This window comes from Solanum verrucosum, unplaced genomic scaffold (genome assembly GCF_900185275.1).
Source record: "Solanum verrucosum unplaced genomic scaffold, falcon-dt-bn FXZP01000041.1, whole genome shotgun sequence".
NCBI lineage: Eukaryota > Viridiplantae > Streptophyta > Magnoliopsida > Solanales > Solanaceae > Solanum > Solanum verrucosum.
Window position 1 is genome coordinate 551,617 of NW_026020250.1, and position 25,754 is coordinate 577,370.

General features: G+C 32.9%; 1 protein-coding gene and 1 pseudogene across 2 annotated transcripts in view; both read right to left on the bottom strand.

Annotated features, from left to right (window-relative positions):
* Positions 1–25,754, bottom strand: part of LOC125833069 (uncharacterized) — a 1,066,246-nt gene that overhangs the window by 528,864 nt on the left and 511,628 nt on the right. The window lies entirely within an intron of this gene.
* LOC125833076 (fatty acyl-CoA reductase 2, chloroplastic-like) lies at positions 302–19,753 on the bottom strand (annotated as a pseudogene).

Sequence of the window (25,754 nt, forward strand, 5' to 3'; positions counted from 1 at the left end):
TGGTTTGCGGAAGCTTGTGAGTTGTTTGATGTATTGTATTGATATATACCTGCTTTTAGTTTTGGTATAGATATCATGGTGGCCTCAACGGCCCAATCAAGACTTCTGTGCTAGTTGACTATTTATTTATATGATCTCCTGGGAGTAGCTATTTCTTTTATAGATCAGTTGACAGGGGCCTTGCCGGCCGATGGCTTAGTTTTAAGCAGAGATATACTTGTTTGATTTCTTGATTGCGTGTGGCTGCCATGCGCTAGTAGCAAATGGTTCAGCAGGGTCGGCTCGGGCCTGAGTTTTGGCATTAGTAGCCAGTTGCGCCCCTCGAGTTGGTGCGTGACAGTGACACTAATAAAGGATTCACATATGATGATGCTCTATGATAAACTTTTATCTCTGGATGTTGTATGTATCCATGCTTGGCAATAGCGGCCATTGTAGCATTTACAACCACATCAACAGCAACCTAAACCAAGTAAACAAGTTGTTAGATAACTTTTCTTTTTAAGCTTCTATGGTCTATCTCTAATTGGAATATCAAAAATGAGAAAGGGATAAAGTTATAAACCTAAACTCTGATGATTGAGTCGGTTTCATGATTATAAGTTCATTCCATACTAGACCAGGTCAGAATAGAGTTATGTTATATACATTCTCATAATCAGAAGGGTCCATTATGTAAAATCAAAAGGGAGATTTCCATTGGAATATTTGATTACAATCACTAATAGAGTATTAATTATAATTTATTGAAACTAAAGTTTAATGAAAAAGTAAGCCTACCACATCAATAAGACAATTTGGATCACAAAGAGCGCATGGATATTCCCTTTTTCCATAGAAAACAATTAGGGGGATCAAATCCCCTGTGAGAGAGAAAAATATAACAAATCAGAAACTTTGTAAAAACTATGAGCAAATTAGTACAAAAATTATAGTACCCGAATCATTGTATCCATCCTGGAAAAGGTTCTACATAACTACTGGTTATCCCAGAAGGACGAATAATGACGGTTGGTATGTCCTCCCTCAAGCTATCGATCACCATCTCATTGATTGCCTTTGTGAACGTATATGTATTGTGCCATCCATAAAACTTCGCCCTATTGTATTATATTAACAATCATATAGTATACATGAAATGTATGTATAATATAAATAAAAGGATGAACAAATATATATTGTGTATTCCTATAGTTATATATGTTAATTACAAGTATTTTATGTGAAGTTATCTTCGTATATCTTCTCTGGCATCTCTATAATTAAGAATGACTCTGATTATCAAATGATTGAACAATCGAGACAAATTTATAAATATCTCATGAATTATGAGTTCAAGACTGGTAACAGTATAAAGCTCCTCAAGAAAGCTCTTAGTACTGGAAAAAATATTGTGGGATCAAAGACAAATTTATAGAGCATCTATATTTTGAGTGTGTATTCTTACATACATGCCTAAAGGAGATATTACACTAGTTATAATAAAGGATTCAGAACTTAAACATGGTTTTTCATGGACTATGGAGGGAAAGAAAATAACTTTCTGGAATCATAGTTCCCAGACCTCAAATCTTCACACTACTATAAGTTTCATAGACTTTTCCATCGTGAATCAAAGAATAATTTGTGCTATAAAATATGATTTTCCATCACATATTTTTCTCATTGATTCAATCAAAATATATGTGGGTAAAATAGCCAATGATATTTTTCAGTGGGAATTTCAATGGAAAATATGTTGGGTTTTGGGTCATTTTCATTTCTTATGTGGATAAATAAAAAGTCAATTTAAACCAGCCCACTTTTGCCCATAAACCCACTACTATGGGGCATATGTAAAACCTCTTTAGGTCATATTTCCATACACACAAGAGAATATCCCAACAGCCATATAGAGAGAAAAAGAGGGAGAGAGAGTGCACATTTTCGCACCGAAGATTTCAGCCATAGAAGCCAACTTCAAATTGCGATTTTCACTTCGTTTCTTGTCTAGTTGAGTTGATTTTTAGAAAGTTTGTTCGTTTCTTCTTAATCTTTGATTGGAAACTGGCGGAGGTGGAATCAGAGTCCTATAGCTCCATATTACAATTTGTTAATAGTAACTACATTTTGGTGATTTTATTCATTTACTTCTCTAGTTCTCTGGTGCTATCTTGTTGTTATTGTTTCTCATTGTTTGATACTTCTCTGGTCACCATTTTAGAGAACATATAGTAACTTTTGTTGATTATAGTGGAGCTTTGGGCCTATGATTTTTAGTCTTCACGCTAAAGAGGTTTTCCACATAAATTTGATGTCTCATGTTGTTGGTTGATTTAGTTTAGTCTTGCGATATTTATTGTTGTTGATATACTCGCTTCCCCACACACATTGTTCTTGAGTTTATTTATCATGCCTTGCTTTAAATATAAGAAAAAGTTTAGACTTCGATTCTTGATTGCGTTTGACTGCCATGCGCTAGTAGCAAATGGTTCAGCAGGGTCGGCTCGGGCCTGAGTTTTGGCATTAGAAGCCAAAGGACTTGTCAATTAATTATTCTTACTAAATTATATTAATTCTAATTATTTATTTAAGGGGAGGATTTCAAAAGATGAATATATTAACTAAACTAAAAATAAAGATAAAATAACTAAAAAAGCAATTAACTAAGAAAAGATAGATGTTTACACAATCAATGAATGAATCGATCTAGGATTATAATTTAACTAACAATCATGTTTAACATCAATTTCATCAACTTATTTGATTATCTAGTTATTGATTCATAGGGTTAAATGTATGATCACGGTCTCCCGACCTCTAATCGTCTATGATAAATGATAACCTAACTACATCGTTGAGCGGGGATAGATTGGACAAAGTACCGAGCATTACGATTTCTTCATGTATAGTGACCAAGCATGGTTTCTAGGTATATCCCTATCCTAGATACAAATTAATCCTAATTATTAAGAGAAAATCATGCTCCTTATATTCCATGTTCTATCCTCTTATTCCTTTCCCGAGTTCAATTCGGACAATATGTTTATTTCAATGGTGATCAAGTATCAAAATAGTAATCACAAGAATATAAGAACAACTAATAGGATAAACAAATCATGCCGAATCAGAATCACTAAGCAATCATATTGTAAGTAAATATAATTCAAGAACGAGAAATTTAACTCCACATAGACATAGACCAATTACAACTCATCATTCAAACAAAAGATGTAAAATAAATAAAAGAGAAATAAAAGATAAAACCCTAAATCAAAAGTTATTTTCTACATTTATCCCTTCCCCCTAATAATTATTCTTATGGATTAGTTATATATATAATATATATAATATTCAATTTAATTCATTAAGTTGCTTGCTTGATTTTCTTTTTTAACCTTTCATCTTTAATTCATTTTAGCTTCAATCTTTTTTATTTTTCTATCAATTTAATCCTACAAATAAAATACACTATTAAGCAAAATTCATAAAATCCATGCTAAAAAGGACAAATATAAATAATAAATGTGAGGCAAATAATTATTAAAAATATGTATTTTGTCCTCACATCAACACCCCACACTTAAAATTTTGTTCGTCCTCGAGCAAATATTAAAGCTCATCTCAAAAAATCATTGCTACAAACACTTAGGTCATATACAAATTTCAAAACATCAAGTATACTTCTCAATCATTATGCAAGATATAAATAATAAACAACAAACCTCTAACCTCCTAACCTCAAGGAAGGACTCTGAACTCATCAAATTTATTTTGCTCTCCTACTCTCATCAAAGAAAGCTAATAAAATCACCTATATATCATGAAACAGGTGCCCTCACAAGAAGAAATCGTCCACACACTTAAATCAAAATATTGAATATAAATTAAGGACTTAGCATCAAAGAACACTCTCACACTCACAAAGAAAATTCACATGTATGCACAAAGAACCACAGGCTTGCCCATTATGAACATCTCCACTAATTAAGCATGTTTGAATAGAATCAAATAGGACTTTAACGGGTTGTAATGTAGGCTAGGGGACGGGTAGGAAACTATATAATAGTGACTTACACTTCCTTAAGCACGTTGCAATTTTAAACCTCATCATCCATTATTTTAGTCTCTTTATTTCCAGCCCTCTCTTCAACAATTATTTCACAAGTAATTCTCATCATCTCACGAATACTTCAATAATTTTTTTTCAAAGTTTTTTTTTTGGATATGTCTTTTCACTATCCACCCTCAATTGAGGTGCACAATATCCTTGGTAGGACCAGGACCAATGTTTGAGCGTACTTCTGAACTAGCCACCCTCAATTCAGTTAAGGTGCACATTGTCCATTAAGGATCAGGGCCAAAATAGAGTTTTTTTTTTTCATCACATTCTTTCAGGAGAGTTTTTTAATCACTTTATAGTTATCATTGATCACCTTTTACACTCAACCATCCATTTTCTTCCAGATTTAACAATTAGAATAAGTCTATGCTACAGTGTTCAAGGAAGCAGGGTGCAAAAACTAGGGATTCAACAAAAAAGTCAAGGCAAAAATATGGCTACCAATAAAACCTACATGCTCAAAGGGGCTACTAGTGATATATATCTGAATGACCCGGGTTCGATCCCCGGCAGCGGCGCCAAAAACTTGTTGCTTCCAATTGCACACACAAGTGTACGCGGTCGCACAAGTAATATAGTGACTCTTAAAAGAACCGGATTATCAAACCCAAAAGACTTGTTAATTAATTATTCTTACTAAATTATATTAATTCTAATTATTTATTTAAGGAGAGGATTTCAAAATATGAATTCATTAACTAAACTAAAAATAAAGATAAAATAACTAAAAAACAATTAACTAAGAAAAGATAGATGTTTACACAATCAATGAATGAATCGATCTAGGATTATAATTTAACTAACAATCATGTTTAGCATGAATTTCATCAACTTATTTGATTATCTAGTTATTGATTCACAGGGTTAAATATATGATCATGGTCTCCCGACCTCTAATCGTCTACGATAAATAACAACTTAACTACATCGTTGAGTGGGGATAGATTGGACCAAGTACCGAGCATTACGATTTCTTCATGTATAGTGACCAAGCATGGTTTCTAGGTATATCTCTATCCTAGATACAAATCAACTTTAATTATTAAGTGAAAAAAAAAGAAATTAATGTGTTTAGGTCCCTACTAAGCAAAATTCGTAAACTATGCAAAGGCTCTTTGAAGACTTTTTCAAAAGTTTTTAGCAAAAATCATGATCCTTATATTCCACGTTCTATCCTTTTATTCATCTCCCGAGTTTAATTCGGACAATATGTTTATTTCAATGGTGATCAAGCATCAAAATAGTAATCACAAGACTATAAGAACAACTAATATGATAAACAAATCAAGCCGAATCAAAATCACTAAACAATCATATTGTAAGTAATATAATCCAAGAACGAGAAGTTTAACTCCGCGTAGACATAGAGCAATTATAATCCATCATTCAAAGAAAAGATGTAAAATAAATAAAAGAGAAAGAAAAAATAAAACCCTAAATCAAAAGTTATTTTCTACATTTATCCCCCTCCCCCTAATAATTATTTTTATGGACTATTTATAGATATAGAAAATCTGAATAAAATAATTAAGTCCAAATAAAATTGAAGACCCAAAACCTTGACGAAATTGGATTCCGCGTGAAACTCTTTCGCCGACCCAACAAATGTGCGTTGATTGATTGCCACGTGGCATGCAGGTATGTTTGCTTTCTTCTTTCTCTCTTTTGGAGCGTTTGATATATATATATATATATATATATATAAAAAAAATTTATTAAGCTGTCTGTTTGATTTCCTTGTTCAACATTTTATCTTTAATTCGTTTTAGCTCCAAACTTCTTTATTTTTTATCAATTTAATCTTATAAATAAAATACACTATTAAGCACAATTCATAAAATCAATGCTAAAAAAGGACAAATATAAATAATAAATGTGAGGCAAATAATGATTAAAAATATGTATTTTGGTCTCACTTCAGCAAACTCCATTGATCATAATAACTACATCAAGATTAAGAGTATAAGCTCATGTAATAGACTAGAGATACTATTTATTGAAATTTAGAACCTAAATACATATCTCAATTTGGTCCGTTCAATACATGCAAAATGTACTAACACAAGAAGTTGAAATTTGACAATTCCCATATTTAAGATTGAATTATATTTAATCATGTGTTACAATCATCAAGATGTTTGTCCAACTTCATCTTTGATTGTGAGCATGTAATTTATAACATATAAGAATCGACAATTTTAATCTTCCGGTATGAGTAAAACAACTCCATACCCAAAAATTGTCTATTATATAAGTAATTGACACACATTTAAACACAATGATCTATTCAAACAAAGACTTTATTGTAATAATTAACATAAACGTGAAGTCTTTATAAAGGATTAAAAGCAATACTATAACTCAACCATATGGTTAATAGTATATCCCAATATCATGATCACCGGTGGCAATCTCCTCCACATAGTCGGGAAGGGAAGAATTGTTGAATTTTGAGTCTTTTTCCATTTATATGTGGATAAATAAGACCTCAATTTGGATCAACTCATTTGTGCAAATAAGCCTACTGCTTCTATGCATATGTAAGACCATTTTAGGTTTTATTTCCATGCACACAAGAGAATATACCAGCACTCATATAGAGAGAAACAGAGAGAGAAGATTTTTGGACAAAACTTTCAACCCTAGCAACCAACTTTAAATCATGATTACTAATTCGTTTCTTATCCGATTGAGCTGATTTTTGAACAAGTGTTTCTTTCATCTTAATCTTTGATTGCAAACTGACAGAGGTAGACTCGTAGTCTTTTAGCTCTAGATTTCATCTCGTGAACAGTACCTGTATTTTGGTGATTCACTTCTTTACTTTTCTAGTTCTTTGGTGTTATGTTATAGTTATGGTTTCTCATTTTTTGACAGTTCATTGATGGTCATTTTGTAGAATATATTATAACTCTTTTTAATTACAGTGGATCTTTGGTTCTGTGGTTTTCACTCTTCAGACTGAAGAGGTTTCCACATAAATTTAGTGTCTCGTATTGTTGGTTGATTTAGTTTTATCTATGCCCAACACACTTTGTTCTTGAGTTTATTTATCTTTTCTTGGTTCAAATAGAAGAAAAAATTTAGACTTAAGTATTTTTCCGCTATTACCATGTCGTGCACCTTTGTTAGTGGTTATTTTTCCCGATAAATAGTTACTTTTTAATAGTGTCAGCAAACAAACTATGATGGAGATCAAACAAAGAGTCAAGAAACATATATGTAGGTAACTAAACTATAAAGATAAAACATGGATAGAAGACATACTTAAGAGGTGAGATGTACATGCTGAAAGAGGATAAAGGAAAGAAGTTTTGTTCTAGTTGGTTAGTTCTAGTTGTTGTGTTCAAACTTTAGAAGGTTGGAAAAGGCCAATTTCATTAATAAGATGTAGTCAACTTCCTAGTATTATAAGAAGGTTGGAAAAGGCCAATTTCATTGTAAGCTAGCTGTATGGTTTGTATGAAATTTGTATAGGCTCTTTTCCATACCTTTTCATTCTTAGTTATAATCATGCACTGATATTTTTGGAGGTATGGTCTTTGTCCGATCCCCTCTACAATGTACTTTGCATTTCTGGAATGAAAAGACAGGGTAAAACCTGATCCTTAACACCAAGGGTTGCCCATGGTGATGGCAATTTAAAGAAGATGGTTTAAAAAGATGTTTTTCTATTTGACCAAATAAAGAATTATGAGTTCAATTCATTTTGTTTAGCAGAAAGATGAATATTTCTAGGTAGTTATCAATCAATCACTTACTCATAAATTGTCTGTGGAAAGTATCAACCCAATCCATTCGAAAGGTTAGAAACCGATAGACAAAAGAAAAAAAAGTAACGCCCCATTTGCTTGCCTCAAAATTAGAATATTTTAAGGATAAATTACCTATATACACATTTTTATTTTCCATAATTTCCATCATTCCCTACCATTTTAAAATATTTCCAAAATCCCTTATTTTTTTTCAATTCTCAAATCAAACGGATAAATAAGTATTTTAGCCTTAACACATGATTTCCTTCCTTTTTTCACTCCTTTAATCTCTCCCTAATTTCACTCTACAATCTTATCAGTTACAATTTTCATATCAATTTGGTTCAAAAGGATTCTCTACAATCTTATCAGTTACAATTTTCAAAAGGATTCTCTACTATCTTATCAGTTATAATTTTCATATCAATTTGATTTTTAAAATGATTCTCTACAATCTTAATAGTTACAATTTTCATATCAATTTAATTTTTTTCCCTCATTTTTTCTTGTTCATCTTTTTCTAATATATATGTGTTTAGATTTTTAATGTATCTAGTTGTTTTTGTTTCTTAAATTAATGTATAATGTCTTCGTTTCAACATTATGATACATTACAATTTCATTATGTATAATGTATCGTGTTCAAATTACTAAACTATCTTACGGTTATAGTTTGGGATACATTAACTAGATTTTTAATGTATCTAGTTAATTTTGTTTCTTAAATTAATGTATAATGTCTTTGTTTCAACACTATGATACATTACAATTTTATCATACACAGTGTATCGTGTTCAAATATTAATTTTGATACTTGATATAAAACTTCTACTAAATGTTTCATTTGTCATGTATCTAGGTGTTGCTATGTATCGGATACACAACATTCTATTCTTGCATGAACAAATACACAATTTTTTAGACATGATACATAAATTCGAATTTACGCTAATTGTATATGATACGTAGCAACTACCAGATACATAAATAGTAATGTATTGATAAATCTATCCATCTCGGAAATAAAATTCAAAAAACGATTACACAAAATTATAAAAGGTATGAATGATCCATCTAAGGTATGGATCTCTTTAGAGTTTATGTTTGTTGTATCAATCCATAACGGATACATTGAAAATCCAAACTCTTGATTCATCACCTCAACGATGTATCAGATCTCCAAATTTTTCCTCAACTCATCGATCTTTAATTCAGCTGCAATGGTTGATTTGAGATTCACAAATCAATATTTTGACCAACAACCATTTCATCACTTTTGTATCATTCATACCTCACCTCGCTTTCTCAGATTCCAAATGGATTTTCTTCAGATTCCAAAAGGAAATCCCCACTTTCTTAGATTCCGGAAGGATTTCCTTCTACTATATATCGGATTTTCAAGTTTTCCTCATCTCATCGATCTACTGCAATTGTGGATTTGAGATTCATAAAAGAAATTATTTGCCCAACAATTATTCATTATGTATCTTATTGTAACGACTCGGAAAATGATAGAGTGAAACTAGAGCCTCACATGTGAGTTTGGAGTCGAGAACTTAATGAAATGATTATATTTGAATTTGACCCAAAAGTTCTTAAAAATGTGCTTCGGAAGTTACCGGAAACTTGTTTAGCGGTATACTAAAAGATCCGTTTCGTTTTTCGAAAATCCAACTTCATATTCTTGTTTAGGGGGTCAAATTGAGTGGGAAATGGGTCTAACCCAAATTTTAGAGCAACCGTATCAAAATCCGAAATTTCCAAGTGAAGCCTTTTTCGAGGGTCTACTTTGGAGGGTCATATCTCCTAGCACACAAATTATTTGGGTGGCCATAATATATCCATGGAAAGCCCTTTGAGTTAGCTACCTAACGCACTTCGTTTCATCTCATTCGGAGTTCGGACGAAGAAGTTATGCCCATTTTCGTAAAGTCTGTCCGGCAGAAAATGCAAATTCCAGTAGCTAATGTTACTGTTCATTACTGTTCACCCGCCTGAAAATTTTTCTAAGTGTTGGACCCTTTTTTTCAAAGGACTTATATTATTTCCTAGATACCATAATCCAATTCCCATCCCTAAAAACATTTCCCTCTCTACAATCCTTCATTAAGAAGAAGAAGAACTTGGAGCTAGGGCTTGGATTCAAGGCTTTCTTCATCAATTTTCTTGGGGAATCATAGCAAAGGTATGGTGACCCTTGATCCTTGATTATCTTTCCTTCAAGGAGTCCATTAAAAAGGGTTTCAAAAGTCTTCAAAGAACAAAATTTCTATTTTCTATTCTAGGTATGGGTTCATGGATAAAATGTTTTCAAAGTCATTATATTGGTGAATTGAAATTGTATTTATGATTTTAAGATGATTTTATATGAAACTTCTTCAAGAACCCATGTTTTCATTAAAAGACTTGAATTTGCTTATGAAGTGGGTTTAATGCCTATGATTTAATGTTGATGAATTGTTGGTATATGGATGAATTGAGGATTGTGGTCTTATGGGCAAATTATGGGTGAATCACCTTGTGGTGATAGAATTGTTGGGAATTGAGTAATGGTTATTATGGCTTTGGAGGATGGTAAGTTGGTTTAATCTCATATTAGGGATAAAATTGTTCTTGCTTGGTTTGATCCACTTATGGTGGAGGTGTTTAATTATGAATGTAAAGGTGTTGTTGTAGGTTGTTCACTGGTTTGGTTGCATAATTACTACCCTATTTTTCCATGCTCTTTGATTCTATTACATGCCTTCAAGGTGTTTGACAAAATGTCCAACTATGGAGAATTGATGAATCGATGCTTTAAAGTTTGAGTTATGAAATGTATGGAAATCCAGAGATGTGTTGATGACACTCATGAATGTTGATGATATAATATGAAGGATTCTTCAATATAAAGTATACCTTGAATTGGTAGGGCTTATGCATCATTTTCTTGTATAAATGATTATATTGTTGATTGTTGAATCCTTGGATCGGTAGGCTTATGGCACCCTTCCACACATGCTTATAATGAACCTTGGATCGGTAGGCTAATGGCACCCTTCCATTAATGATAAGTAATGAACCTTGGATTCGGTAGGCCTATGGCACCTTTCCATAAAGGTTAATGATGAGACTTGAATCGGTAGGCCCATGGCACCCTTTCAAGAGGAGTTAATGAGCTTTCCTAAATGTACCTTGAATCGGTAGGCTTATGGCACCCTTTCATGTGTTAAATAATGTACCTTGAATCGGTAGGCTTATGGCACCCTTTCATGTGTGATGATGTCAAAGTAATGAACTATTCTATGGGAATGTAGGCTAAGCACCGAGCGGATTTGGTTAGATGGAAACTCCCCCGACAGTTAGGCATGAGTTTCAATGATCGTCTACCTTATCCCATAAACTATGTGCCCGCATAGGAAGCTAGTGGATCCATTAAGCTATATACCGGTCTTCCTTAGGCAAGTAGACCACCTCTTTACGGTGTGGGGACTTATGACACCGGATTCCATGACAAGCTCTCATGGTCTATGTCAGTTAAACGCTTACTTCCCATCATGTGAGATTTTATTATGGTTTCTTGATAAGCTCTACAAAGTGTAGGTAGTAGTATGGGATGCTACCTATACATTGCACGAGTAGGCTTGGAGAGGGTCATAGTGAGTTTCTCTAAATCCTAATGTATGTGACACAAATGTGCCCTAAATGAGGTTATTAAAGAATGTTGGCTCTCAAATGTTTAATATGAGATGCATGCTATACTTGGGTTATATTATGAGTTATTTTCCCTTGTCATGTCTTAATTAATGATATACCTCTTATGTATGAATATTGTGCAAAGGTGAAAGAAGGAATGATAAGTTACTTTAAGTGACCTAAATGTGGTGCCTTAGTATGGATGGTGGTATGGGACGTCACCCATACATTGCACGAGGTATAGCATAAGGGTTTCTTGAGGTGAAGGTCCAAGGTAAAGGTTTTCATGTTGATATTGTTTAAAGGTGATATTATGACTTACTTGATGTTATGCTTGTCTTGTATGTCTTTTATACTATTGTTCATGATATTTCAAAAAGGTGGCATAATGCATGGTTTCTAACTAAAATGTCCCTTTTTAAAGCATGTTTTGCATGGTCATCATACTTAGTACTTAATTGTGCTAATTCCATATTTCTCTATTTTCTATAAGTGTAGGTTCCGGCAAGTGATCACTCCTAGCTAGTTTGAAGTGTTGGATTGCTTTCCTCCAAGACTTGGTATGTCCTCATGGATTCGAGGATAAGACTTTTAAGTCCTTTTGTTCATGTAATAGACTTAATAGACTTCTTTTGATTGTAAAGGGTCGTGTCCCTACTTATGTTTTGCGACTGTGTCTAAGATGGCCATGTGAGACTTAGACTTCCGCTGTGTGTTTTTAAAGTTGTTTTAAGAAGTTTAAATGTGTGGATGTAAATAAGTTTTTTTTTTTTATTCCGCACTATTTTCATTATTGAATGCAATGAATGACTATGTGGCTCGTATAAGGCCCTTTCGGGGTCGAATACGCCATGTTACGACTAGGGGGTACTCTCGGGTCGTGACACTTATCAAATTTCCGGTAAATTTGAATCTGATTTGAATGATTATTCGATGAACATGAGACGATGAATAGAGAGAAAAAAATGAATTTTGAATTTGTTGATTCTGGAAGGATTTGCTTCTGATTGAATTGTTTGAAGCTAGGAGGATTTGGAAGAGAATTGAGAGAAGAAAATTTGAATTTTGAAATAATTGAAGCAGTTACCATTTGAGAAAGATTGACAACAAATTGATTAGCGTGATTTGAGGAACTCACATTCAAAATTGATTACCTTTCCTTTAAAAGTGTAACTGAATTTGTTTTAATGTATCCGACTTGTTTGCTATGTATCCGGATAACACTGATTTTGAGGGATTTTTGTAAATTGAAAAAGAGTAGGGATACAATGTAATTTAGGTCTTTACACTGGGATTTAGGTAAGTTGTACATATTTTAATTTGAATGCTATCAATGATTATGATATTATCTCTAGATTTGAACACTAAATGATTAAGATCATTTATTTTTTAACATCTAAATGTAAATATTGTATTTATTATTATTCATAATAAATATATAATTTAAATAAAAAGTAATTAGATTTTAGGAAAAATATAAAAATTTCATTTAAAAAATCATTAACAAAAAACACACTTATGGTCGCTAGTTAGATCACGGTTGAGATGGTTTCTACTGTTGATGGTTGGTGATAATATCTAGTAGTTGTCGTGATAGTTATAATGATGGAAGTGATGGGGTTTTATGATTGACACAGTGATGATGGTAATTGTGAAAGTGAATGTGATAATTGCTAGTAGGAATTGGTGGTAATGGTGGTGGAGGTAGTGATAGCAACAACCGTGGAAGTGCATATGATTATAATGATAAATATGGTAGATGTGGTAGCGACTGACTGTTGTAGTTTCCATTGTGGTTGCAGTGGTGATTGTAATGTCCGAGATGGTTGACAGTGATTGTGATGATTGTGATGGTGGAGCTGATAATTGGTAGTATGAATTGGCTGCAGTACTGGTGGTAATGGTTGATACTTATGGTGGAGACAGTAAATAGTGACGACGATGACAATGCATATAATTATAATAATAAAAGTAGTAGATGTGATAATGGCTATTAATAGTAGTTGGCAGCAGTGGTAGTTGCAATGGTAATTGTAATGTCAAGGATGATTGACAGGGGTAGTGGTGTTGTAATGAAAAATGTGGTTAGTAGTGATGACCGATGATTGTGAACAAAGTGATGGTGAAAATTATCAATATAAAATACCTATTAATGATATTAAAATCATGATTTTGTTTATGCTTTTCTTGAGTAGGAAGCTTAATCTCTTCATAAATTATTTATAACATAAAGTCAGGATCAAAGAAAACCATTTTTTTACTCTAAAAATTAAAGTGCAATGTTATACCTCTCAGATCCCAAGTCTTTCATGATATTGTTGAAGGCACCATTATTTTCAATAGCATTTTTCATCTTTGAAACAAAGTCCAACTCATAGGCAGCATTGAGGGATGGAAACTTAGTAGAAGGAAATGTGATATGTCGACCTTTTCCTTTGTTATGCTTTCTCCCATTGTGAAAGGCTTCTCATAAAGTAAGCCTTCTTTGTCGCCATTGGCACACACTTCAAAACAAATAAATTGAAGAAGTAATTAAATTCTATTTTTTAATAGTCAGATCTCTATATAATAATATTTTTATATAAACAAATATATAATATATCTTAATACGAAAAATTCATTCCAAAAAAATGATCTTTATAGTGCAATGTTATAATAGAATGATTATTATTATAGAAAGATTTGACGATATCTAAATAAACACATTTGTTCTCAAAAAAATGAATTTTCAAATTCATACCGGTAGGAAAATGGACGATGAGTTTCAATTTCTTGCACTTCCTTGCAAACATCATGACTTGATACGAACCATTCACATTAACATAAAGAGCTAAGTCATACCTAGACGTTGTTGAAAATAATCAATTAAATAAGTAGAAGTAGTGTGTGTGCTCTCTCTAACAATTTTTAGATTAAATAATAACACACTTTGACATGATAATCATCCACACAAGCATAGCTCCTGGATTGTACTGTTTTAGATGTGAACTTTAAATTTCAAGATGGATTTTAAATCTACTGAATTATTAAGTCAGTCTCTACTCTTATATTTAAAAAATTAAAAATAAACATACCTTATACTTACTTTGTAATTTTTTGTCGAGGGAATTTAGATAACCACCCTCCCTGGATATGCCCCTGGCTTGGCTCATCAAAAAATGTAAAAAGCCCACATATGGTGTGTCATGCAACTTATTTCTTTAAAATAAAGATATAAGTGTCATGACCTACCACTTTGCCACTAAAATAAGGCATGAATATAAGGGGATGGGGGGAGGGGGGAGAAACTAGAGTTGTGTAGGGGTTTGTGGAAGATTCTAGAACTCCCTAGATATTTTTCTGGAAGGCTTTAGAATTTTCTAGACTTATAGAGAATTCTTGAATAGGAAATAAATTGTAAATATGTAGGGACTTGAGTGACAATTTTTATTTACACTTTGACCCCTTGAAGTAGTATAAATAGAAGGGCTCTCATTTGCAACTCGTCCAACAATGTGTAAAGCAATCTCCCAAAGCAATATAAAGCCTTCTTTAAAGCTCTCTTTTTCTTTCTTTCATTCTCTTAGTGATCTAAGTTTCAAAAGTCTTACTTGAGCTTACAAAATCGTGAAAAATTCGTGAGTAAGTTGTCAAGTGCCGCATGGAGCATTAGTAGTAGAAATGTAAGTCTGTGACACAAGGGTTAAAAACACACCTTAACTATCCCTTTTGTTCTTAGTTTCATATCTAAACTATTGAGAATGTGAGTAATTTCATACTTAAGCTATCACTTATTAGTTTGAAAAACACACATCTCTCTTTTATTTAAAATAAATTGTCACATCACACTTCACATAGACAAAACAACCCACCTTGAAAAAATTAAATAAATTATTAGTATTAGTTAAAGTTAAAGACTAAAGTATTACTATCCCCAAAAAGAGAATTATAAAATAAAATGTAGAATATTTTTCTTACCCCGCTCCACTCCTTCCTCTCACCGTACTCCCCAATCCCCACATCCCAATTTTTAGTTTTTGTTTTAATTTTTTTTTATAAAAGTTTGAAAAAATTCTTACTTCATCGCCCCCCCCCCCCTCCGTGTCCCTTCAAATAATAATTTAGATATTATTTTAATTTATTTTTTTAAAAAAAACAATTCTACCTCACCCCACATAACCGTCCGCTTTAAATTTTTTTTCTCGTTTTGTATTAGTTATATAGATATATTTTTCTAAATTTTTTTTTTTTATTTGCAGCGAGGTTGTTTTAAAATAAATTTTTTATTTCTGTTATTTTCGGTATACAGGTAGAAAAAAGTAGTTTCCTAAAAATATATGTACATGTCTAACACAAAATGAGAAAAATGTAAGAGAAAAAACAATTAGGAGCGCAGGGTTAGATGGAGTGGATAGAATTTTATTTTTATTTTTAAAAAAAAAAATAATATCAAAAAATATTTAAGGAAGGAGTGGGGGAGGGGTGAGGTCTGAATATTTTAATTTTTTTTTATAAAAGAATGTTAAAAATAAAAGGACATGGAATTGTGGAGGGGGGATGTTGGAATATAGGCGTCCACTAACAGTCAATGGACCAGGTCCCTTGACACAGTAAGAACAGAATGTAAGCACAAGCAGTAGTCAGCATCCACTATACGTCAACGGACTAGGTCTTTTGACTCAGCAAGAACATTAGCTGATATAAATGCAGAAAGTAAATGGCTGGAAGTAAAATCTGCACAGTGATTTTACGCGAAAACCCTCTTGCTCAAGGGCGGTGAAAACCACGACCTGTCCTTACAGGCTTTTCAAACCAAACTCCATTTCTTCCAAATAGAACAACGATTCAGATTACAACAACATGCAACCTAGGAATTTACCTCTAAATCCCTTCCCCCTAAATGTACCATTCCACTACAAATAGAGCAACTAAGCAATATCACTATTGCCCACTAAGTTACCCGACACAGAATAACTTAGAATTCAACTAAGCAACACACAGGTTGCCCACTAAACCACCACCCTCTAGACGATTTAGACTTTGACTAAGCAACAACAATATTTCCCACTAAACCACCTAACTCTTAGATGATTTAGAATTCAACTAAGCAACAACAATGTTGCCCACTAAACCAATCAACCTAACTGATTTAGAATTTTTGCAGAACCGAACAAAGATCTATATCCTTTATAGATTAGGAATAGATTTACAATGTAACCACAAAAGATATAATCCTAAGACAACTAGACAGCTTGCACCTCTATCAGGTCCATGTTGCTCTTGAGGATAATACTTCCTTGAAGATGGCTTCTTCTTTTTAGCTTTTGGATTTTCTAAATCCAAAACTTTGTTCGCCAAAATTTGAGTTTGTGTTTTTGGTGAGGAGACTATCTTAAACACACAAACTCCTTGAGACGACCTCATTGGCTGAAAGCCTGCTGTTCAGAAAAGTTGTTCACCTACCACATCATAGATGGCAGATTTTTTGACGGTTGTCTTGTCACCTTTTCATATCGCAGTCTTGCAGGGGCCAAGTCCCTTGCAATGTTCTTTGGGAGTTCCCGTTGGACAAACACCTTCGTCTATTCTGATTGGTTAGTATGTTGGCGCCTCACCAACCACTGACTGGCAGGACAACTTTACAGTTGTATCCCATTATGCATCTGATGGAGAGAATTCTGCTAGGGACCACGTCCCTGCATTTGTGAGACACTGAAACAGACAATCTCGTCCGCTCTTTCTATTGGTGTAGTACACTGTACTTTTCACCTACCACCTGACGTGACAGTTTTACAGTTGTACCCCATTTGAATCTGGATGAGAGCACTCTGCCAGGGACCAGGTCCCTGCATTTGTAAGGATCATCAAAACACCTAGAATATAACATTTTCCCCCTTTTTGATGATTACACACAAATATTCCTCACACTGAGTTTATTCATTCATTTCCCCTGCCAGTAGTCTTAATAACAAGGATCTGGTTCCTTGTTAGATCCCTAAGTTTGTTAAATCATCAAAACTTAATATCAGTTCCAAACTAACAAGGGAGATGGTGGAGTGGGTGAGAAAAAATATTTTTATAATATTTTTTATTAGTATTACATTAATCTTTAGTTTTTTTTTAACTAATATTAATATTATATTTAGTTTTTGTTAAGGTGGAATGTTGTATCCATGTGGAATGTGCAAGGTTTTGCAAATAAAAGAGAGTGTATTAGACACCACCGTGATATGTTTCTTAAACTAATAACGGATAGTTTATGTATGAAACTCAAAAAAAGGGAATAATTGAGGTGTGTTTTTGACACTTATCTCTTAAATAAATTGTGTATTTGTAAAAAAAAAGGGGAAAAAATAGAGAGAGTTAACCTCAAGTCCCATTTGGTGTTTGCTGCAGCATCAACAATCAAATTAATTTCTTGAGCTATTTGATGAGCACTAATAATATCTACACCAAGGTTTGGCTCATGGATATGTCCAACCACAACAACCAATTTACTTCGTAGTATGAACGATTCATATGACTCCCCATGCATTTTTTTAGGCATTTAAATAATTTTGACTCTATTATCTGATTGGAAAACAATGCATCCATGTTATATAGTTAGACATCTTTATAATAACGTCTCACTATAATCGTTAAGTTTTCTTGGAAATTGACTTTTTCATATATGTTCTTTTATAACAACATTTTTTTATACCAGCCAAAAAATATCTGGAAAAATGATGTTATTACAAAATTTCTTGATTGTTTGATGACTTCGGAACTTAAATTTATCATGAAAGTACTGAAGAAAGAAAGAATTCATAAATTAACTTACTTCACTTGTTAATCTGGCAAATGCAGTTTCCTTGTCCTTTGCCCTAATAAGGAGATATATCTTGTTTATCTTTGGTGTGGTTCTTAGCATCTTTTCAATCAGAGCTGCAAATAATTGTTTTATTGGAAATGTTGAGAATATAATTAAGTGAGTAAATATGTGTTTTCTTTTACAACGTACTTTTTCCGTTTCATTTTATATAAGTTAGTTTGACTCGGCATATAGTTTAATAAAGAAGAGACTTTTGAAACTTGTTGTCTAAAATAAGCGATGGCTACTATTTGTGTGGCTATAAATTATTTCATTAAGAGTAAAATGAACATTTTTAAAGTTAAATTGTTACTTAATATAGAAATGTGTAATTTTTTTGGGACTGGCTAAAAGAGAGAGTAAGTCATATTAACTGGGACGACATAGGGAATAGATTTTTTAGATGAGGTGGTCACACACGAACAATTGGGACATAACAATTGTTCCCACTTGAGAACCAACGACCTTGTAAAAAAATGATCTCGTTGGTCACAACTGGAAATGTCGTCACCCTCTTGGATCCAGGCCACCACTTCGAGTCGCGGCCCTATGCATGCATGGATCAACTTGCTCTAATACCATTAGTATAGACCAAAGTGAAAGCCCAACTCAAAATTAGACTAGTCTAATGAGTGGGAGAGCCCAATTAGTCTAAAAACCTATTAGCATTTCTCTTTTTGATCATTGAGGGACAATATAATTGACACATAACATGTTCTTTTGAGTCGTACCGCCACCATTATTTGAAAGAATATCCATTTATGTTTGGATCATGAAAAATAATTAGGACCACGCGTGAGGAGCATGATAAAATATTATTAAGTAAGTAATGTTCTTTCTAACAACATATATATAAGTCTTATCGATGGAATGGTTCCACACTTCAGCCTGAAACAATGTGACGATTGTTCAAACCTTGGGAAAGGAATAAATACTTAGGGATAAAGTGGAATGCTTTCTAGTTCATATCATCATCTTGCTTTGTGATCTCATACTTCAACAGGAAATATAAATGACCTTCTAGTATAAAAAATTATTTACACTTATATATGATAGTGTATAAAAACTTAAATTGTTAATGAAATATTTATTACCTTTTGCAAGAAATCCCGTAGCACCAGCGACAAGGAGGTTCTTTGCTTCAAAAAAGTCAACAATCCCTATTCCATTATTAGCTATAACATCCCCTTGATGATCACTCAATGTTTTAATAAAAGAGGAAGACGGGCCAATGCCATGATCAATTCCTAATGTTAAGTGAATAATTTTCTTTGATCTAATTTTGTATGAAAATTTGGTAAAGAAATGAGTACTATTTTCAGAAAACAACTTAGTTGTTGGTAGTACCCTTGTATTAAGGGAAAAAAGATTTTGAACATGAAGCATTGTCATTTAGGATATAAATCTAATAACTAGCTATGCATGGAATGGGATATATATAGAATTGCTTAAATCTTACGTGATGTACATTATTTATAGGCATTATACATAAATATGTCATATAACTTGGTTTCAGCTGACATCTATTCTCTCCAACTTTTGGTGTGTACAATTAGACACTTAAACTTTTATACGATAGAACAAGTAAATACATGTATCTTACGTGACATGTAATACACGTAAGATGCCACGTGAGATAGAAAATTTCCATTAGGATGTTGCGTAGGACGAATGTGTTTATTTGTTTAATTTTATACAAATGCCTACTTTTGCATATCCAAAGTTAGAGAGCATAGATGTAAGTTAAATTCAAGTTAAAAGACATGTTTATGCATTCTGCCTTATTTATAAAGGGAGTCTTACAATCATGTTGAGCAGGCTGTGGTGTAAAGGTTTATTTCTAGCTTAAGGATTTTTCTTCGATTTTTCAATAAAGATGAGTTTTGATCATGAATGCTCCACTTGACTCGCGAGAGGAGAGGGGGGGGGGGGGGAGAGAGGGGGTTGTATCTAATTAATTGGGTTAGCTAGTGCTAAGTGTGATCACTAATTAGGCAGCTTGTTGAATTATGATGAATTATCGTTTTGATGATTAAGAAACAAAGTCAACTCAAGCTTTGTGTAAATAATCTACAAGCTTAAAATAGATATCTATAAACAATATTTATTACATATCTACTACAAGCTTAAAATAGATATCTATAAATAATATTTATTACATATGTACAAGCTTAAAATAGATATTTATAAATAATATTCGTATAAAAACTAGCATACATTACAAACTAAGGACCAAAAATTAGGTGTTATGCGGAAGATAACAAAGCAAATCTCGGAAGACCATGAGTAAGAAGACAAACGAGAAATCTACCAAAATACACAAAGATTTAACGTGGTTTATTCAATCAACCTACGTCCACAAAGGAGATGCTCAATACACTATATGAGAGTACAAAATATAGAGAGAAATAACCTCAACCAATTCACTCGGAATACATGGGAGGTTCATGACACAAGTGATAACATATAACTTGTGCCCCACAAATTCTCCCCGTAACAAAACTCTAAAAGTCCCTAGGACTACGTTCTGAATGCCAATTAAGTTAGAAGGAATAAACCTCTATTTATAGAGTCCTAAATCTTTTTCTACAAGAAAAGGACTAGCCACTCCGAAGCATTTTCCTACACATTTATATTGTCAGAAATTCAGGCCCATATGACAACATTGTGAATGTTGATTAAATTAGAAGAAGCAAGACTCTATTTATAGAGTCCTAAACTTTTTCCTACAGGAAAAGAAATAGTCACTCCTAAACCTTTTCCTAAAAAGAATAAAGAAAAACCTAATTTTGATAAGAAACTTAGGACAATTAGTATCCAACACTAGATATCATGAAAATAAAATGAAATATGGAATAGGATTTGGTGAGACAAAATTTGATACTTGGACATTGCATTTGGTGCTTCTTATTGGCTCCATTAATTCTTTCCCCATTTCCTTAAGGGCTTAATTAGATGATTGGCACTTGTCTATTTTAGATTTTAAAGACAAAGATCAAATTAAAGCAAACAGATTAATTACATATGTATATATTTTATATGGAAGTTGTGTATGTTACCTTTCATATCTCTTGCAGATTGTAAATTAAAATATTCATGAACCACAGGTCAGGTCTATGTCCCCACTCCCCTCTTTCAATTGTGTTTTGCATTGATTGAAATTTGAATGAGCTGAGCAAGATTTCAAGGGCCTAATCAAGCTATCCTCGTTTAGTTTACTATTCAATGTTTCCCAACCTGTAGCTGTATAGGTACAACCCAGTAAACCGTTCATCAATTTGATATTTGTACACTAAGTTATGCCCATTTTATTAGACACTGTCTCACTGCGTGTCTGGGCATTTTCTGCGCGATAGCACATCGAAGCAGCTACTACTGCTTTCATGTGCGCCTAACACGTTTTATGCATGATAGTTCGCCTCAATAGCATCTTAAATAACTCCCAAAGTCATACCGTAGTTCACCTCCCAGGTTCAAAATTTATCCTAGAAAGTGAAGTTTTAAAAAACTAACTTCCTCCAAGGTTCATCCATTATCCAGGGTAAAGTTTGATCGTTGAATTTCATAATTTCTTCATCTTACCAATTGATATCTTCTGCTCATGGAATTCATAGGTTTTTTAAGAAAATCCACCTCTAAGGTGTCATCTTTTCCTCCAAAAATCTCACATTTCTCAAGAACTTGGAGCGTATAAGGTATGTAACGCTATCATAGGGAGGAACTAAGTTATTCCTCACGCCCTACATCTAACATTTCAATTAGATCAAATCTAGGGTTTTTATTCAAAGTCCATGATTTTTGAATTTCTTTATTTTTAATGTGTTCATTGATTTTGTTATTGAATTTATTATACTATAGCTTGATGATGATCCCTGATTGATTTCGGACTCGTGCTATTCTACCACATGATCCCTTTTTAACTAGAGATTATTGATTTCACGTATCAGGACATTTCATCCAATTCTAAGTGTCAATGCTCGTTAATTAGTTAGTATAATAACCCAACTAAATGAAGAATCTGAAAGACCCACTTCCAATTTCTCAAAAATGGAAAACTTCAATTCTTCAAAGCTAAGGAAAATTTGTCTCAATACTCAGAGTTCAAAATTGAAAATTACTCTAATGAATGTTTAGAATAAAATTTGATATGTAAAAGATATTAAACTAAAATGTTTGAAAACGTATTTACAGTCGCCAAAAATATGTTGTGAAAGACCATTCGGGGCAGTAAGTCGGGCTCGCCGATCAACTCCGTGATCCGCCCTTTGTTCAGTTCCATCGCCTTTTTTCTTTGGCCTTCAGCTTCCTCAAGTTCTATAACTTTGGGCGATCCAACACTGCATCGTGAAACCACTCGGTGACACGTCGACTGCTCTTTTCTCTCGCCAACTTGATTTTCTCCTTCAGGGCTTGGGCTTGGCACACTGGAACTTTAGGCGAGATATTGGTCATTAGGCGATTTGCCCAATGGACTTGGCGATCACCAGGCCTTCTTTTCTTCGTTCTTTCAGCTGCTTTGTTCCTTTTTGCACATTAGTGTCCATGCTTCGTTCTTCAATCCATATACCTGAAATCAAGGATTTTACATAAGTTATTGGCACAAAACAAGCATTTGAGGATACTAAATCATTATAAATAAGCCCTAAATGAGTCCAAATCTTGGACTCATCAATTATCGAGAAGTATTTCAAGAAAATATTCTTAATTTAAACGTCAAGTGCATTATTTCAAGAAAGAGTATAAGAAAGTATATTTTGTATTGAAGATACATATTTTCATAAAGAAAGTTTAGATAGTAATTCTCTAAAGAAAGCACACCTCTGTTTTGAGAAAGCATAGTCATATGTTTTTCTTAAAAGTATAGTTAAGTATTAAAGTATGATTCAATTCAGATCAGTCCCGATTTAAAAAAACATTATTGAACATAGACTCAGAGTATCAGGTTATCAATTTCCCCCCTAAAGTGGGACCTTTTCCCTAGATGGAACATCATACAGTTATTGAGCATTAATGCATTGTTTTGTAAGTAGTATTGAATACCGAGTGGGATAAGGGTTCAGATAATTCTAACCCCATAACCGCACCGCCAGTGTAGTATAAGATTGTGTGGTTGATTCAGGCGACTCCTAAGATAGCTCCTAGTGAAGTCTCAAAGATTGGATCCATTAATTAAGTTCGTCCTATATCCTGACAAAGTATATGATGGATTTCGCAACGTGGGCAAGACGTTGTATCATCATAATTCTCAACGTGATGGTTGTCGGTTAGAGAAACACCCCAAGAAAAATAAAATTATATTATTTTCAGTATTTACTATTATGCATATTTTCAGTCATAAAGTTTTGTGTTAAAGTACACATAGCTAACTATTCAGTTGACTTTATTTCAATCTATCTTCAATGTTATTCATTTAGTTTAATATGTTATGTTTTAGCCAATTATTTTATTCATCTATTTTATATACCGTACATTACATGTACTGACGTCATTTGACGTTGCATCTTTTAAAGATGTAGATTTAGGTATTCAGAATCGATAATAGACGTATCTGTATAATCACTTTCATCTAGCTTTGGCGATACCTCCTATGTTTCGGATGGCTTCAGTTTATCTAGAGTATAAATAGTTATTAGATATTGTTAGTTTAGTATTCAGGTAACCTGGGATCTTGTCCGGGTAATCCATCTTTAGTTTAGAGGCTTCATAGAAGAGTCAGTTGAGTCTTATTATTAGTAGTTTTATCAACATCTCTTATTTAAGATTTATTATTTAAAAATGATTGAAGTTATTTTATATAGTAGTTTCATGTCCACCTCTAAAAATCTTTCACATATTTGTTTAGTCTTTAATTTAGTAGTAAGTCAGGCCAAGGGTTCACTTAGGATCAGAAATGATTCTGAGTGTTGGGGACACCCAGGGTGTAGGCTCGGGACGTGACAAACTTCGTATTAGAGAACAAAGTTCAAGTTTTATAGGGTGTTTATAAAGTCATGTCTAGTACAGTCTTACTTATAAGTGTGTTGTACACCACACTTATAATCAGGAGGCTACGCGACATTTCAGAAATTTTTATATTCTTTCATACTTTAGATCGTGCAATAGACTTGTGCCATAAAAAACTTATTCATATTCGTGCATTGCTCAAATCTATTCGACTACTCTTCATACTTAATGTGGTAGAAATAGTAAATCTCATATTCTTATCGATGAGTTTCTCTCGGATAAAGCTATCAGAAAGTAAAGAGACTGCACAAAGGCTGGAGAAGAGCTCATTAGTGTGCTTAAGTTTATTGATTCAAAAGAATACATCATTATTCTAATAAATCGTACATTTGAGCCAAAGAAAGATGTGTTCTCATACTCTCTTCTCTAAACTTTATTTCACATGATACCCATACGAAGAAAGTATGTTTTAGAACTCTTGGATACTATTTCATCCGAAAGATAGTGTGATTTGTGATGTTATGAGCCATTAATTATAGAAGTTCCTAGAGTTAGAAGTATAAACTTTGAAGTGTAGTAACCTAAATAGTAGGGATAGTTATTGAGTAAAACATGTAGTTTTAGTCATGTATCTGGTAAGTCATTAATGAGGTTATATTTCATTATATATTGGCTAATGAGTAATAAGTTTTGTGTAGATTTCATTGTAGAACATTGAGAAAGAGTTGTTGGTTAGAATGCGTTAGAGTATACTTGAACCAGAAAAAGGAGTTTACGATGATGTGTCATTTGTCAGTAAAATTCAAGTATAAGTTTGGATCAGAAGGACAAAGTAGTCAAGAGTTGACAGATCTAGTTATACCTTTGTGGTTTTGACGGGAGAGCAACATGAAATTCACATGATTATGAACTTATTAGGAAAAAATGTATAATAAATTGATAAATAGTACTTAGGTTTTGAAAGAAAATGTATTGATAGGCTGTAATTAGATAGACTATGAGACAAAGATCGACTATTTTGTCTTGAAATTTTAGTGGACTAGTGTTTTATTGATTTTAGCTACTAGTTGTATGTTAGTGTAGTATCTGAGAAGTGGTTGTTATCCATGTTTATTACTAGATACTAAGCTTTAATTCTAGATGAGCATTGCGATATAAAGGATGGCATTATGAGGATACTAATGTTAGTTTTGAGATTTGACCTAGTAGGCTTGACGTAACGTATAAGAGAACTTAATGTGTTAGCCTACAACAAGTGTGATGGTTCTAGTATGGTATATGTGATCCTTAAATGAAATTGATGAATTGTTGCTAAGTTATTAGATGAAGAAGATCCTTAAGATGTGTACCCAAGACAATATACAATTGTAAGAGGCTCGAAGTTATGGGTACTTTCGGTATCAATCAGTACTTGTAATGGCCTTTTTTCATGATAACCAATTACCGTAAC